Here is a 16,918-nt window from a genome sequence, read left to right as displayed (position 1 = left end):
AGGTAAGTCCAATGGGGTGCAGGCATGTCCTCTATGCTTACAGCTTCCCGTGGGTGTTGGTTTGATACCGTTTGGGGACAGCCAAGGAGGCATCTGCAGGCAACAAAGGTAGGTGTGTGCTTGTGTGTGTGTTTCCTATGCAGATCCTAAGCCCAGTGTCACATGCAAGTAGGAGGAGTAAGAAGGGTTCCTGGCAAATCCGGGTTATGGATTGCATTTAAAAAGGCCCCGTGGGAGTGCAATGGGCCCCTGTCTTGCTGCTTAGCAATAATGGTATGGGTTTAGGTTCTGCTGTGTGTACTGGTGGTTGACTGCCCCCCAGCCCAGAGTGTGCATGGAAAATTGTCTGGCAGCCTCCCTGACAGCAAGCAGTGATAGTGCCCATGAAGGGGACCTTGTTGGGCCCGCCCCTTTCACGGTTATCGCTTCTCGGCCTTTTGGCTAAGATCAAGTGTAGTATCTGTTCTTATCAGTTTAATATCTGATACGTCCCCTATCTGGGGACCATATATTAAATGGATTTTTGAGAACGGGGGCCGATTTCGAAGCTTGCTTCCGTCGCCCTATGCATTGACCCGATATGGCAGTATCTTCGGGTACAGTGCACCACCCCCTTACAGGGTTAAAAAGAAAGATTCCTACTTTCATTGCTACCTGCTTGCTGGCTAGCCAGCTAGCCAGCCCTGTGGGCCTTGCTGCTGCTGCTGCTGCAGCCAAAAAACAAAAGGTGGTGCTGCTGCTGCTTCTGCTGCTTCTGCTTGTGTCTGGCCGCTGTTGGAGCGTCCAGGCACAGGACTTCTGCTGCTGCTGACTAAATGGCCTCCTTATTTGGATCATTTGAGTAGCCAGCACACCTGTGCAGGTAGGGCATGACATGATAGGCAGCTGCCTTGATAGCGGGTGGGTGCTGAATGTTCCTAATTGACAAAATAAGATTAATGCTTATGAAGAAATATAAAATCTCATCCCTTCCCCAATATCGCGCCACACCCCTACCCCTTAATTCCCTGGTTGAACTTGATGGACATATGTCTTTTTTCGACCGTACTAACTATGTAACTATGTAACATAACATGGGGGGGTCTCCTGGCTGTTCACACAGGTGTGTCATTGCTGTACATTGACCATGCATTGCTTCTGTGGTATTGCAAAGGCAAAGACAAATGCTTCCAGCCATCCATTGCACTAATGGATTGGTCATCAGCTGGCTGTCTATGTCCCGCATCAATATAGACCAAAGTACAGAGGGTTAGGCTATGCTATAGTGCACCTACCTGATGCATCAGAAGGTGCGAGGCCCTTGCTAAATTCTGTGCACAGACTTTGAGATCTATGCTTTAGACTGTATCTAAACCTGCTCCAACATGGACTGACATTCTGGCCTACTTTCAGCCGATGCGACTTGTCTGTCGCTGAACAGTCGCTTTTTATGTATTCAGCACCTATGTATAATGTTGTAAAAATGCTCTAGAAGCTAAAGTCGCAGAAATGTCACACATATTTGGCCTGCAACTTTCTGTGCGACAAATTCAGACAGGAAAAATCAGTATAAATCCTTAGAAAATTATCCCCCAGTGTCTCCATCTGCTGGCGGTATTGAATAAGCATTGCTGCACTGATGGGGTATGCATTAGACGAAAAAAAAGAAGAAAAAGAAGAATAATACGCCCAGAAAAGAGGCGAAAAGGAGAAAAACGTAAAAAAACGTGAAAAAAAAGTAAGAGGAAGAGAAGGGAAAAAAAGGTGGAAATGGGTTTAAAAGTGATTTCGGCGGAGAAATATATATATATATATATATATATACGCGCACACACACACATATATATAAACGTATTCTCCGTTGAGATATTGCAGCCGCTGCTGTGTCCAGGCCCAGGAGCCTTAGCACTGTGCTGTGATGTCACTCAATACCACTGACATCACTAGGTGTAAACAACATCTCTCCTTTGCTGTGTATGTGACTATGGAGCTGTTTGGTGATGTCGTCTATTATGGCCTTCATAGAAGCAACAGGAGATTGTTGCATCCATCTAGAACCCTCAGAACTACAGTGCTATGATGTCACTCACTTCCACAGGCCTTGCAGAGTGTAAACAACAACAACCCAGCTTTGTTGTGTATGTAACCATAGGGATTGTGATGTCACCTAGAACCTTCACAGCAGCGACAGCTTTATGAGGAGCATCAGCACTGCTCTGCCTGAGCAGAACCATCACCGCCATAGGTTGTCAAATAACCCGGATTTAACCCACACAGGTAAGTCCAATGGGGTGCAGGCATGTCCTCTATGCTTACAGCTTCCCGTGGGTGTTGGTTTGATACCGTTTGGGGACAGCCAAGGAGGCATCTGCAGGCAACAAAGGTAGGTGTGTGCTTGTGTGTGTGTTTCCTATGCAGATCCTAAGCCCAGTGTCACATGCAAGTAGGAGGAGTAAGAAGGGTTCCTGGCAAATCCGGGTTATGGATTGCATTTAAAAAGGCCCCGTGGGAGTGCAATGGGCCCCTGTCTTGCTGCTTAGCAATAATGGTATGGGTTTAGGTTCTGCTGTGTGTACTGGTGGTTGACTGCCCCCCAGCCCAGAGTGTGCATGGAAAATTGTCTGGCAGCCTCCCTGACAGCAAGCAGTGATAGTGCCCATGAAGGGGACCTTGTTGGGCCCGCCCCTTTCACGGTTATCGCTTCTCGGCCTTTTGGCTAAGATCAAGTGTAGTATCTGTTCTTATCAGTTTAATATCTGATACGTCCCCTATCTGGGGACCATATATTAAATGGATTTTTGAGAACGGGGGCCGATTTCGAAGCTTGCTTCCGTCGCCCTATGCATTGACCCGATATGGCAGTATCTTCGGGTACAGTGCACCACCCCCTTACAGGGTTAAAAAGAAAGATTCCTACTTTCATTGCTACCTGCTTGCTGGCTAGCCAGCTAGCCAGCCCTGTGGGCCTTGCTGCTGCTGCTGCTGCTGCTGCAGCCAAAAAACAAAAGGTGGTGCTGCTGCTGCTTCTGCTGCTTCTGCTTGTGTCTGGCCACTGTTGGAGCGTCCAGGCACAGGACTTCTGCTGCTGCTGACTAAATGGCCTCCTTAATTGGATCATTTGAGTAGCCAGCACACCTGTGCAGGTAGGGCATGACATGATAGGCAGCTGCCTTGATAGCGGGTGGGTGCTGAATGTTCCTAATTGACAAAATAAGATTAATGCTTATGAAGAAATATAAAATCTCATCCCTTCCCCAATATCGCGCCACACCCCTACCCCTTAATTCCCTGGTTGAACTTGATGGACATATGTCTTTTTTCGACCGTACTAACTATGTAACTATGTAACATAACATGGGGGGGTCTCCTGGCTGTTCACACAGGTGTGTCATTGCTGTACATTGACCATGCATTGCTTCTGTGGTATTGCAAAGGCAAAGACAAATGCTTCCAGCCATCCATTGCACTAATGGATTGGTCATCAGCTGGCTGTCTATGTCCCGCATCAATATAGACCAAAGTACAGAGGGTTAGGCTATGCTATAGTGCACCTACCTGATGCATCAGAAGGTGCGAGGCCCTTGCTAAATTCTGTGCACAGACTTTGAGATCTATGCTTTAGACTGTATCTAAACCTGCTCCAACATGGACTGACATTCTGGCCTACTTTCAGCCGATGCGACTTGTCTGTCGCTGAACAGTCGCTTTTTATGTATTCAGCACCTATGTATAATGTTGTAAAAATGCTCTAGAAGCTAAAGTCGCAGAAATGTCACACATATTTGGCCTGCAACTTTCTGTGCGACAAATTCAGACAGGAAAAATCAGTATAAATCCTTAGAAAATTATCCCCCAGTGTCTCCATCTGCTGGCGGTATTGAATAAGCATTGCTGCACTGATGGGGTATGCATTAGACGAAAAAAAAGAAGAAAAAGAAGAATAATACGCCCAGAAAAGAGGCGAAAAGGAGAAAAACGTAAAAAAACGTGAAAAAAAAGTAAGAGGAAGAGAAGGGAAAAAAAGGTGGAAATGGGTTTAAAAGTGATTTCGGCGGAGAAATATATATATATATATATATATATATATATATATATATATATATATATATATATATACGCGCACACACACACATATATATAAACGTATTCTCCGTTGAGATATTGCAGCCGCTGCTGTGTCCAGGCCCAGGAGCCTTAGCACTGTGCTGTGATGTCACTCAATACCACTGACATCACTAGGTGTAAACAACATCTCTCCTTTGCTGTGTATGTGACTATGGAGCTGTTTGGTGATGTCGTCTATTATGGCCTTCATAGAAGCAACAGGAGATTGTTGCATCCATCTAGAACCCTCAGAACTACAGTGCTATGATGTCACTCACTTCCACAGGCCTTGCAGAGTGTAAACAACAACAACCCAGCTTTGTTGTGTATGTAACCATAGGGATTGTGATGTCACCTAGAACCTTCACAGCAGCGACAGCTTTATGAGGAGCATCAGCACTGCTCTGCCTGAGCAGAACCATCACCGCCATAGGTTGTCAAATAACCCGGATTTAACCCACACAGGTAAGTCCAATGGGGTGCAGGCATGTCCTCTATGCTTACAGCTTCCCGTGGGTGTTGGTTTGATACTGTTTGGGGACTGCCAAGGAGGCATCTGCAGGCAACAAAGGTAGGTGTGTGCTTGTGTGTGTGTTTCCTATGCAGATCCTAAGCCCAGTGTCACATGCAAGTAGGAGGAGTAAGAAGGGTTCCTGGCAAATCCGGGTTATGGATTGCATTTAAAAAGGCCCCGTGGGAGTGCAATGGGCCCCTGTCTTGCTGCTTAGCAATAATGGTATGGGTTTAGGTTCTGCTGTGTGTACTGGTGGTTGACTGCCCCCCAGCCCAGAGTGTGCATGGAAAATTGTCTGGCAGCCTCCCTGACAGCAAGCAGTGATAGTGCCCATGAAGGGGACCTTGTTGGGCCCGCCCCTTTCACGGTTATCGCTTCTCGGCCTTTTGGCTAAGATCAAGTGTAGTATCTGTTCTTATCAGTTTAATATCTGATACGTCCCCTATCTGGGGACCATATATTAAATGGATTTTTGAGAACGGGGGCCGATTTCGAAGCTTGCTTCCGTCGCCCTATGCATTGACCCGATATGGCAGTATCTTCGGGTACAGTGCACCACCCCCTTACAGGGTTAAAAAGAAAGATTCCTACTTTCATTGCTACCTGCTTGCTGGCTAGCCAGCTAGCCAGCCCTGTGGGCCTTGCTGCTGCTGTTGCTGCTGCAGCCAAAAAACAAAAGGTGGTGCTGCTGCTGCTTCTGCTGCTTCTGCTTGTGTCTGGCCGCTGTTGGAGCGTCCAGGCACAGGACTTCTGCTGCTGCTGACTAAATGGCCTCCTTAATTGGATCATTTGAGTAGCCAGCACACCTGTGCAGGTAGGGCATGACATGATAGGCAGCTGCCTTGATAGCGGGTGGGTGCTGAATGTTCCTAATTGACAAAATAAGATTAATGCTTATGAAGAAATATAAAATCTCATCCCTTCCCCAATATCGCGCCACACCCCTACCCCTTAATTCCCTGGTTGAACTTGATGGACATATGTCTTTTTTCGACCGTACTAACTATGTAACTATGTAACATAACATGGGGGGGTCTCCTGGCTGTTCACACAGGTGTGTCATTGCTGTACATTGACCATGCATTGCTTCTGTGGTATTGCAAAGGCAAAGACAAATGCTTCCAGCCATCCATTGCACTAATGGATTGGTCATCAGCTGGCTGTCTATGTCCCGCATCAATATAGACCAAAGTACAGAGGGTTAGGCTATGCTATAGTGCACCTACCTGATGCATCAGAAGGTGCGAGGCCCTTGCTAAATTCTGTGCACAGACTTTGAGATCTATGCTTTAGACTGTATCTAAACCTGCTCCAACATGGACTGACATTCTGGCCTACTTTCAGCCGATGCGACTTGTCTGTCGCTGAACAGTCGCTTTTTATGTATTCAGCACCTATGTATAATGTTGTAAAAATGCTGTAGAAGCTAAAGTCGCAGAAATGTCACACATATTTGGCCTGCAACTTTCTGTGCGACAAATTCAGACAGGAAAAATCAGTATAAATCCTTAGAAAATTATCCCCCAGTGTCTCCATCTGCTGGCGGTATTGAATAAGCATTGCTGCACTGATGGGGTATGCATTAGACGAAAAAAAAGAAGAAAAAGAAGAATAATACGCCCAGAAAAGAGGCGAAAAGGAGAAAAACGTAAAAAAACGTGAAAAAAAAGTAAGAGGAAGAGAAGGGAAAAAAAGGTGGAAATGGGTTTAAAAGTGATTTCGGCGGAGAAATATATATATATATATATATATATATATATATATATATATATACGCGCACACACACACATATATATAAACGTATTCTCCGTTGAGATATTGCAGCCGCTGCTGTGTCCAGGCCCAGGAGCCTTAGCACTGTGCTGTGATGTCACTCAATACCACTGACATCACTAGGTGTAAACAACATCTCTCCTTTGCTGTGTATGTGACTATGGAGCTGTTTGGTGATGTCGTCTATTATGGCCTTCATAGAAGCAACAGGAGATTGTTGCATCCATCTAGAACCCTCAGAACTACAGTGCTATGATGTCACTCACTTCCACAGGCCTTGCAGAGTGTAAACAACAACAACCCAGCTTTGTTGTGTATGTAACCATAGGGATTGTGATGTCACCTAGAACCTTCACAGCAGCGACAGCTTTATGAGGAGCATCAGCACTGCTCTGCCTGAGCAGAACCATCACCGCCATAGGTTGTCAAATAACCCGGATTTAACCCACACAGGTAAGTCCAATGGGGTGCAGGCATGTCCTCTATGCTTACAGCTTCCCGTGGGTGTTGGTTTGATACCGTTTGGGGACTGCCAAGGAGGCATCTGCAGGCAACAAAGGTAGGTGTGTGCTTGTGTGTGTGTTTCCTATGCAGATCCTAAGCCCAGTGTCACATGCAAGTAGGAGGAGTAAGAAGGGTTCCTGGCAAATCCGGGTTATGGATTGCATTTAAAAAGGCCCCGTGGGAGTGCAATGGGCCCCTGTCTTGCTGCTTAGCAATAATGGTATGGGTTTAGGTTCTGCTGTGTGTACTGGTGGTTGACTGCCCCCCAGCCCAGAGTGTGCATGGAAAATTGTCTGGCAGCCTCCCTGACAGCAAGCAGTGATAGTGCCCATGAAGGGGACCTTGTTGGGCCCGCCCCTTTCACGGTTATCGCTTCTCGGCCTTTTGGCTAAGATCAAGTGTAGTATCTGTTCTTATCAGTTTTCATGCTGGTGGGGATGGGTGCTGCATGGAGGATGCAGGTGTACCAGGGCTTTCCGGGGCTGGTTCTGAGGAATCAGCTCGACGGCTGCCCCGATGTGACCTGTTCCCTCCGGGTCTCGCCATGAGGCTGAGAGGGTCTAGAGCCGAGGTACTTTTGTGCCTCGGGGAGTGGTGACCCCGAGGTGCCGAAACTCACTGGGAGAATAGACTCACTGAGTTGAAGCACGGGCACCATAATCTCTTCACCTTGTGGCACTCACCTCTTGATTCCCGGCCTTCTGGTTAGGATCAGAGAAATTTTTATAGATCCGGCCGGATGTCCGGGCAGTATATCTGCACACATTCACTTATTTATTTCTTTTTTGTCTCACTGTGTCACTTTTTGCATGTTGTGTGTTCACTGGATTTGTCAGGATGCGGTAGCCCTTCTGGGTGTCCCTCCTGGCGGTCTAGGGGAGGTGTGTGTGGCCATTAGGTTCCGCACCTCCCTGCAAACACCCCGGGTACTCCTGCTTTGGCAGGGTACCTACCGTAATCGGCTCTGCGGGCAGATACCTTGGCCAACGCCAAGGGGGATGCCGGGAGCATTTGTGGTCCCCTAGTAGCTTCGGCGAAAAGGGACATCGATCCTGGAACCTCGCAGGCACCTTTTGGTCCGGAGGTGAAGGGTAAGGTTTGTTGGGGGGCCTCTCTCCTATCGGAGAAGGGCTTGCGATAGACCGCATCCTTTGTGCACGTTTTTTTAGTGTAACACGTTTGCACTTTTTCTTGCACTTTGGGTGAATCGAAAGCACGTTTCTCGGCTTTAGATAAAAAAAAAAAAAAAAAATCTGTTCTTATCAGTTTAATATCTGATACGTCCCCTATCTGGGGACCATATATTAAATGGATTTTTGAGAACGGGGGCCAATTTCGAAGCTTGCTTCCGTCGCCCTATGCATTGACCCGATATGGCAGTATCTTCGGGTACAGTGCACCACCCCCTTACAGGGTTAAAAAGAAAGATTCCTACTTTCATTGCTACCTGCTTGCTGGCTAGCCAGCTAGCCAGCCCTGTGGGCCTTGCTGCTGCTGCTGCTGCTGCACCCAAAAAACAAAAGGTGGTGCTGCTGCTGCTTCTGCTGCTTCTGCTTGTGTCTGGCCGCTGTTGGAGCGTCCAGGCACAGGACTTCTGCTGCTGCTGACTAAATGGCCTCCTTAATTGGATCATTTGAGTAGCCAGCACACCTGTGCAGGTAGGGCATGACATGATAGGCAGCTGCCTTGATAGCGGGTGGGTGCTGAATGTTCCTAATTGACAAAATAAGATTAATGCTTATGAAGAAATATAAAATCTCATCCCTTCCCCAATATCGCGCCACACCCCTACCCCTTAATTCCCTGGTTGAACTTGATGGACATATGTCTTTTTTCGACCGTACTAACTATGTAACTATGTAACATAACATGGGGGGGTCTCCTGGCTGTTCACACAGGTGTGTCATTGCTGTACATTGACCATGCATTGCTTCTGTGGTATTGCAAAGGCAAAGACAAATGCTTCCAGCCATCCATTGCACTAATGGATTGGTCATCAGCTGGCTGTCTATGTCCCGCATCAATATAGACCAAAGTACAGAGGGTTAGGCTATGCTATAGTGCACCTACCTGATGCATCAGAAGGTGCGAGGCCCTTGCTAAATTCTGTGCACAGACTTTGAGATCTATGCTTTAGACTGTATCTAAACCTGCTCCAACATGGACTGACATTCTGGCCTACTTTCAGCCGATGCGACTTGTCTGTCGCTGAACAGTCGCTTTTTATGTATTCAGCACCTATGTATAATGTTGTAAAAATGCTCTAGAAGCTAAAGTCGCAGAAATGTCACACATATTTGGCCTGCAACTTTCTGTGCGACAAATTCAGACAGGAAAAATCAGTATAAATCCTTAGAAAATTATCCCCCAGTGTCTCCATCTGCTGGCGGTATTGAATAAGCATTGCTGCACTGATGGGGTATGCATTAGACGAAAAAAAAGAAGAAAAAGAAGAATAATACGCCCAGAAAAGAGGCGAAAAGGAGAAAAACGTAAAAAAACGTGAAAAAAAAGTAAGAGGAAGAGAAGGGAAAAAAAGGTGGAAATGGGTTTAAAAGTGATTTCGGCGGAGAAATATATATATATATATATATATATATATATATATATACGCGCACACACACACATATATATAAACGTATTCTCCGTTGAGATATTGCAGCCGCTGCTGTGTCCAGGCCCAGGAGCCTTAGCACTGTGCTGTGATGTCACTCAATACCACTGACATCACTAGGTGTAAACAACATCTCTCCTTTGCTGTGTATGTGACTATGGAGCTGTTTGGTGATGTCGTCTATTATGGCCTTCATAGAAGCAACAGGAGATTGTTGCATCCATCTAGAACCCTCAGAACTACAGTGCTATGATGTCACTCACTTCCACAGGCCTTGCAGAGTGTAAACAACAACAACCCAGCTTTGTTGTGTATGTAACCATAGGGATTGTGATGTCACCTAGAACCTTCACAGCAGCGACAGCTTTATGAGGAGCATCAGCACTGCTCTGCCTGAGCAGAACCATCACCGCCATAGGTTGTCAAATAACCCGGATTTAACCCACACAGGTAAGTCCAATGGGGTGCAGGCATGTCCTCTATGCTTACAGCTTCCCGTGGGTGTTGGTTTGATACCGTTTGGGGACAGCCAAGGAGGCATCTGCAGGCAACAAAGGTAGGTGTGTGCTTGTGTGTGTGTTTCCTATGCAGATCCTAAGCCCAGTGTCACATGCAAGTAGGAGGAGTAAGAAGGGTTCCTGGCAAATCCGGGTTATGGATTGCATTTAAAAAGGCCCCGTGGGAGTGCAATGGGCCCCTGTCTTGCTGCTTAGCAATAATGGTATGGGTTTAGGTTCTGCTGTGTGTACTGGTGGTTGACTGCCCCCCAGCCCAGAGTGTGCATGGAAAATTGTCTGGCAGCCTCCCTGACAGCAAGCAGTGATAGTGCCCATGAAGGGGACCTTGTTGGGCCCGCCCCTTTCACGGTTATCGCTTCTCGGCCTTTTGGCTAAGATCAAGTGTAGTAATACAGGAGATCTGGTCAGAAGGTACTCGGGTACCCCTCTCCTCGGCCTTGTGGGATCGCCCAGGTTTATTGCCTGGGCTTCACCCACTTGTTGCTATTGGGGAGAGGGCCTAGTCCCAGGGTAACGAGTAGCGATCGCCTCTCAAGACCTTCGGGTGGAGAGAGGTTAGAACCATGGATGATGATCCGGATCCAGGTTCTGTGCCGGCATACGCAAGGATCAAAAACACCGTGAGAGTCATTCTCACGGATGATACCAAAAGGGCGGACGATTTGAAATTCGTAGTAGAGGACGTGCTCGGAGGAGTTTTCGGAATACAGAAGGGCGAGATATTGGCAATCCAGGACTACCCGAAGCGTAAAATTTTTGATGTGACGTTCACACAAAATGGCATCCACAGAGATTTTGTTACCAGAGCTGCTGCGAGTAAAGACAAAAAGCTTCAGGGTGTCCGGATTATTGAGCACGTTCTAGACGATATTAAGCTGGTGGTAGTAAAGATGTATTCCCCTTTCGCCAACCTACACGATGTTGAGTTGTTTTTACAAGTCTATTTTAGTAAGGTTGAGTGCAGAGGAAAAATCATGAACAGCTGTGGCATCTGGACATCTAAGTGGAGATTTCAGGTTACATGCAAAAAAGATGACAGATTGCCAGGGGGAATACAACTACCACCAGCTCGTTTTAAAATAAATAATATGTGTGGCGACCTCTTTTATGCGGGGATGCCAAGCTACTGCAGGAAGTGTCACAGATATGGACACACAAAAGAAAACTGTGAAAGTACATGCAAAAAATGTGGTAGCACACAGCACGAGACAGAGAAATGCACAAGAGGAGGGAGGTGCAATTTCTGTCAACAATTCGGTCACCTTTTCTCCTCTTGTCCCCACAGACATAGGACGGAGCAGCAGTGGCAACCCTGGAGGCAGCAAGGACAGCAACCGGGACACCAGCCGAGGCAAGCAGAGCCAGTGATTACCCCCCCACAAGAGGTAAGCGGTGAGATGGAGAAGGAGAAAGACCCCCCTCAGGCAAAAGGAGGGGACCCTAAAGAGCAGAGGATGGCCAAAAAACGTGCAAGTGGTGAAAAAACTGGCCCCCAGGAGCATGCTGGGTTAAGAGAGGAGCGGACGGCGGCCGAATCCGCTCCTCAGCAACCTCTGGCTCAGGGTCCCCCTGAGAGCGATGATCCGGGTGGAGAGGTGAAGGTTAAAAGGCGGAGGGGCTCCAGAAGACTCTATTCGGAGGCGGTCCAGGGGGAGCCGATGGAAGTACCTGCGGATGCAGGGAACCCAAGTGACGTTCCTCCACAGGTCCCCATAGGGGATACCCCCCCTCCTCCCTGCCAGGAGGAGGTTTCAGGGGTGACCGTCTCTGAGGTACCAGAGACGGAACTAAGTGAACACCCGACCCCTATGGAGGGGCAAGAGGTGGAAGAACCCAATGAGTCTGGAGCCCTGATTGCCAGGATGCCCGAGAACAACTATGCCTCAATCATGATGGAGGAGGGGGGTCGGCTGAGTGATGGTGCCTCCTCTCCTGCTTCCTCTATGCGTACAGTTGAGTCAGATTTTGGGGGGTATGAGGCTTCGGAGGGGGAATCAGAGGTGTAAGACGTTTTCTTGTACATTCCCATGGCTGAGTTGTCCGGTCTGTCCTTGAACGTGAGAAGTGTGAGCGCCAGAGTAAGAAGGGTTGCCCTATTTAATTACTTGTCGGTTTTTGCTGCTTCCGTCCTTTTCCTGCAGGAATGTGGCATCCCGCACAGATTAAATTATAAAGAATATGAAGATGATTGGGTGCACGGTCCATCAGTCTGGTCTGGATCAAATGAATCCAGATCAGCAGGGGTCGCCATACTTTTTAAAAGGAACGTTTTAATTGAGAGTTTTAACGAAATTTTACCAGGCAGAATTTTATTGGTCAGCGCTTTTATTAATGGTTTTAAATGGCAGTTTTTAAATTTTTATGGTTCTCCTGATAAGAATGAAAGAATAAAAATGTTGGAGATTTTACCCCTTTTTATTAACAATTCTAGTCCTCTTGTTTTATCAGGTGATTTTAATTGTATTTTAAGGGGAGAACGCCGTTTTTCGAACGCAGTGAGTAGGAACTATGATAAGACGTCTTTTATGTTAAAAAACTTGATTTTAGATTTTAATCTCACTGATGTTTTAAAAAAATGTAATTTTAACGTACCAGAGGAAGACGGTGTTACCTGGAGCAATGCAAGCTGTAGCTCCAGGATAGATTTTATTTTTTGTTCTTATCAAGTACTGCCTTTTAACTGTGATCTTTTTACCAATGTTTTTTCTGACCATAAATTATTGTATTTTAAAGTTAAAAGTGATTTTAAAAGGAGAACTGGTAGGAATGCCTGGAAGTTAAACGTGTCCCTTTTAGAAGATCCGCAGGTTTTATCAGATTTTATCACCTTTTACAAGGAATGCAGACGAGTAAAAGACCCCAACACTCCCACCAGTATCTGGTGGGGAAAAATGAAACTAAAAATAAAAGAATTTTTTATCCGTGTTGGGGTTAGGAAAGCTAAAGAAAAACGTGAATTTTATAATATCCTAAATACTCGTCTGCAAACCCTGTACAAATTCAGAGCACATGGGATGGAGGTGGAGAAGGAGGTACATGATCTTAAAAAAGAAATAACTAAGTGCCTGGAGCATAAAGGAAAAGAAATTATCTTTAGGTCTCGAATACAGCATCTTGAGGAAAACGAGACCTGCTCCAGGTATTTTTTTAAGAAAATACATGAAAATAGAAGGTTAATAGAAAACATTGAAGGAGTGAATGATGTACAGGGTATTTTAAAAAAGGTGCAAGAGTTTTATGCGGATCTTTTTAATGTAAAACACATTGATGAATGTTTTATGAATGACTCGTTAAAGGAGATCACCAATTTTTTAGATCCTGTCTCACAGTTTTTTTTATTGCAGAATATTTCAGAGCAGGAGATTTTAGAGACCGTCAAGAGTTTTAAAACAGGTAAAGTGCCTGGGCCGGATGGTATACCCATTGAATTTTATGTTACTTTTTATGGTATTTTAAAAGAAGATTTGTTCTCCCTTTTTACGGAAGTCTTTAAGTCTAAAATCCTCCCAGGCTCATGGAAGAAGGGTGATGTCTCCCTGCTATTCAAAAAGGGAGACCGGTCGGAACTCAAAAACTGGAGACCAATCACCCTTCTGAACTGCGACTATAAAATAATGGCGAAACTGTGTGCTAACCGCTTAAAGAACGTAATCCATAAAATAATTCATACAAACCAAGTCTGTGGGGTGCCTGGGAGGAGTTTATGGGAGAACCTAAACCTTTTAAAGGATGTAATTAGCGACACCAAATTAAGAAAAGGAAAGCTGGCGGTTTTATCCATAGATTTTGAAAAAGCTTTCGACAGGGTGTCACATTTTTATCTTTTTAAGGTTTTAGAGAAAATGGGTATACCTGATGGCTTTTTATTGTCTCTTAGAGCTTTTTATGATAACTGTACTAGTAAAATTTTAGTAAATGGTTTTAAGACACAGGGCGTGATTTTAAATTCCGGAGTGAAGCAGGGGTGTCCCTTGTCCCCACTACTCTTCATTTGCGCAATAGAGCCTCTTTTATGTACAATACGAAAGGATAAGCAGATCCATGGAGTCCCCCTGCCAGGAGGAGGGGGACTAGAGGCGAAGGTAGTGGGGTACATGGACGATGTTGCGGTGTTTTGCAGGGACACCCCATCGCTTCAGAAGACGCTAAAACAGATTCAATATTTTAATTGTGCCTCCGGTTTTAAAGTCAATTTTAACAAAAGTAACATTTTAAACATAGGCAGAATGCCTTTGTATGATGTGCCCGTCCCTGTGTCTGAGTCGGTGCAGATTTTAGGTGTCTCCTTTGACGAGTCTAATAATGGTTTTAATAGCTGGGACTTGGTGGCTCAAAAAATAAATAAGAAAATATGTATGTGGAACATGCGAGAACTTACAATGGAAGGGAAGGTTTTAATTACAAAAATGGTGCTTTTACCTATTTTATTGTATTTAAGTCTGGTTTTCCCACCCCCCGAAATGGTTCTAAAGAAAATAACAAAAGCTTGTTTTACTTTCTTTTGGAGTTCTAAGAGCGAAAAATTAAAGAGAGAAATTGTGATAAAACCGAACTCCAGGGGCGGTAAGGATTTTCCAGATTTTAAAGCTTTCCTTTTAATAAAGTTTTTTAGCATGTGTTTTACTACTGTTTTTAAAGATAGCTACTGGTCTTATTTTGTTCGTTTTAATACTGGTTATTTTATGCGGAGGAACGGCTGGTTTTCTACAGTTTTAAGTTGCCCTTATTCTTTGAATTTACCCCCTCAATACATGATTTTAGGAAAAATTTTAAACTTATATAATTTTAAAGGTAAAAGTGTTCAGGATCTGTGCAATAGCAAAAAACTACTAAAGGAAATAAAAGAAACCAGTACCGTGACTCCCATCAAAAATTTTAACGAACAGAAGTGTATACAGATTTGGAAGATGTTGAGTATTAATTATCTTTTTAATTCACAGAAGGACCTGGCCTGGAGCTGCGCACACGAGTGTCTTCCATGCCGGGCATTCCAGCACCGAAGAGGATTATCCAACTCTGCAACCTGCCCGAGGGAGGGATGCCGACAAGAGGAGACCGTGCACCATCTAATATGGACTTGTTTTTACTCGCAGAAAATATGGACAAAGATACTCCCTCTGGTAAAAAGGATAACTGAACTAAAAGACTTAAATATTGCAGTGGTTTTTTATGGTTGCCTGGAATGCCCAACACGGACTCAAGAGACTATTGCATGGAAGATCATAAACTGTGTGAAGGCAGCTCTGTGGAAGGCCAGGAATATTTTATTGTTCAAGCATGAGGTTTTATCTGTGAAGGACATTTTATCTATCTGTTTTTATGAAATGTACCAGTACTATCTTTTAGACAAGAAGAGATTTCCGCTTTTATCTAGAAAATGGTTTTTAAAAGAATGGAATTCTATCTTGTAAAGCCACCAAGTGCCCATTTTATGTTTTAATATGTTGTAAATATGTTATTTATATGTAACTGTATTTATTGACATATTTGCACAACTTTGTTAACATTATTTAATTTTTAATAAAGTTTGCCCCCGTAAGGGTAGTCAAGTTAAAAAAAAAATCTGTTCTTATCAGTTTAATATCTGATACGTCCCCTATCTGGGGACCATATATTAAATGGATTTTTGAGAACGGGGGCCGATTTCGAAGCTTGCTTCCGTCGCCCTATGCATTGACCCGATATGGCAGTATCTTCGGGTACAGTGCACCACCCCCTTACAGGGTTAAAAAGAAAGATTCCTACTTTCATTGCTACCTGCTTGCTGGCTAGCCAGCTAGCCAGCCCTGTGGGCCTTGCTGCTGCTGCTGCTGCAGCCAAAAAACAAAAGGTGGTGCTGCTGCTGCTTCTGCTGCTTCTGCTTGTGTCTGGCCGCTGTTGGAGCGTCCAGGCACAGGACTTCTGCTGCTGCTGACTAAATGGCCTCCTTAATTGGATCATTTGAGTAGCCAGCACACCTGTGCAGGTAGGGCATGACATGATAGGCAGCTGCCTTGATAGCGGGTGGGTGCTGAATGTTCCTAATTGACAAAATAAGATTAATGCTTATGAAGAAATATAAAATCTCATCCCTTCCCCAATATCGCGCCACACCCCTACCCCTTAATTCCCTGGTTGAACTTGATGGACATATGTCTTTTTTCGACCGTACTAACTATGTAACTATGTAACATAACATGGGGGGGTCTCCTGGCTGTTCACACAGGTGTGTCATTGCTGTACATTGACCATGCATTGCTTCTGTGGTATTGCAAAGGCAAAGACAAATGCTTCCAGCCATCCATTGCACTAATGGATTGGTCATCAGCTGGCTGTCTATGTCCCGCATCAATATAGACCAAAGTACAGAGGGTTAGGCTATGCTATAGTGCACCTACCTGATGCATCAGAAGGTGCGAGGCCCTTGCTAAATTCTGTGCACAGACTTTGAGATCTATGCTTTAGACTGTATCTAAACCTGCTCCAACATGGACTGACATTCTGGCCTACTTTCAGCCGATGCGACTTGTCTGTCGCTGAACAGTCGCTTTTTATGTATTCAGCACCTATGTATAATGTTGTAAAAATGCTCTAGAAGCTAAAGTCGCAGAAATGTCACACATATTTGGCCTGCAACTTTCTGTGCGACAAATTCAGACAGGAAAAATCAGTATAAATCCTTAGAAAATTATCCCCCAGTGTCTCCATCTGCTGGCGGTATTGAATAAGCATTGCTGCACTGATGGGGTATGCATTAGACGAAAAAAAAGAAGAAAAAGAAGAATAATACGCCCAGAAAAGAGGCGAAAAGGAGAAAAACGTAAAAAAACGTGAAAAAAAAGTAAGAGGAAGAGAAGGGAAAAAAAGGTGGAAATGGGTTTAAAAGTGATTTCGGCGGAGAAATATATATATATATATATATATATATATATA

General features: G+C 45.0%; 4 non-coding genes and 3 pseudogenes across 4 annotated transcripts; all 7 read left to right on the top strand.

Moving 5' to 3' along the window:
• Positions 1 to 421: 421 nt before the first annotated feature.
• Positions 422 to 612, top strand: LOC130322124 (U2 spliceosomal RNA). The gene has a single exon (XR_008867709.1). It is a non-coding gene; the product is annotated as a U2 spliceosomal RNA (small nuclear RNA).
• Positions 613 to 2,675: 2,063 nt separating this feature from the next.
• Positions 2,676 to 2,866, top strand: LOC130322123 (U2 spliceosomal RNA). The gene has a single exon (XR_008867708.1). It is a non-coding gene; the product is annotated as a U2 spliceosomal RNA (small nuclear RNA).
• Positions 2,867 to 4,967: 2,101 nt separating this feature from the next.
• On the top strand, positions 4,968 to 5,158 carry LOC130322122 (U2 spliceosomal RNA). Its single transcript, XR_008867707.1, has one exon. It is a non-coding gene; the product is annotated as a U2 spliceosomal RNA (small nuclear RNA).
• Positions 5,159 to 7,242: 2,084 nt separating this feature from the next.
• LOC130322197 (U2 spliceosomal RNA) lies at positions 7,243 to 7,402 on the top strand (annotated as a pseudogene).
• A 686-nt stretch (positions 7,403 to 8,088) lies between these two features.
• LOC130322181 (U2 spliceosomal RNA) lies at positions 8,089 to 8,279 on the top strand. The gene has a single exon (XR_008867755.1). It is a non-coding gene; the product is annotated as a U2 spliceosomal RNA (small nuclear RNA).
• A 2,078-nt stretch (positions 8,280 to 10,357) lies between these two features.
• On the top strand, positions 10,358 to 10,490 carry LOC130322210 (U2 spliceosomal RNA; annotated as a pseudogene).
• A 5,026-nt stretch (positions 10,491 to 15,516) lies between these two features.
• LOC130322184 (U2 spliceosomal RNA) lies at positions 15,517 to 15,721 on the top strand (annotated as a pseudogene).
• The last annotated feature ends 1,197 nt before the right edge of the window (positions 15,722 to 16,918 follow it).

Source organism: Hyla sarda, unplaced genomic scaffold, assembly GCF_029499605.1.
Source record: "Hyla sarda isolate aHylSar1 unplaced genomic scaffold, aHylSar1.hap1 scaffold_231, whole genome shotgun sequence".
Lineage (NCBI taxonomy): Eukaryota > Metazoa > Chordata > Amphibia > Anura > Hylidae > Hyla > Hyla sarda.
The sequence above is the reverse complement of the archived record's forward strand: the minus strand, read 5'-3'. Positions and strand labels throughout refer to the sequence as shown.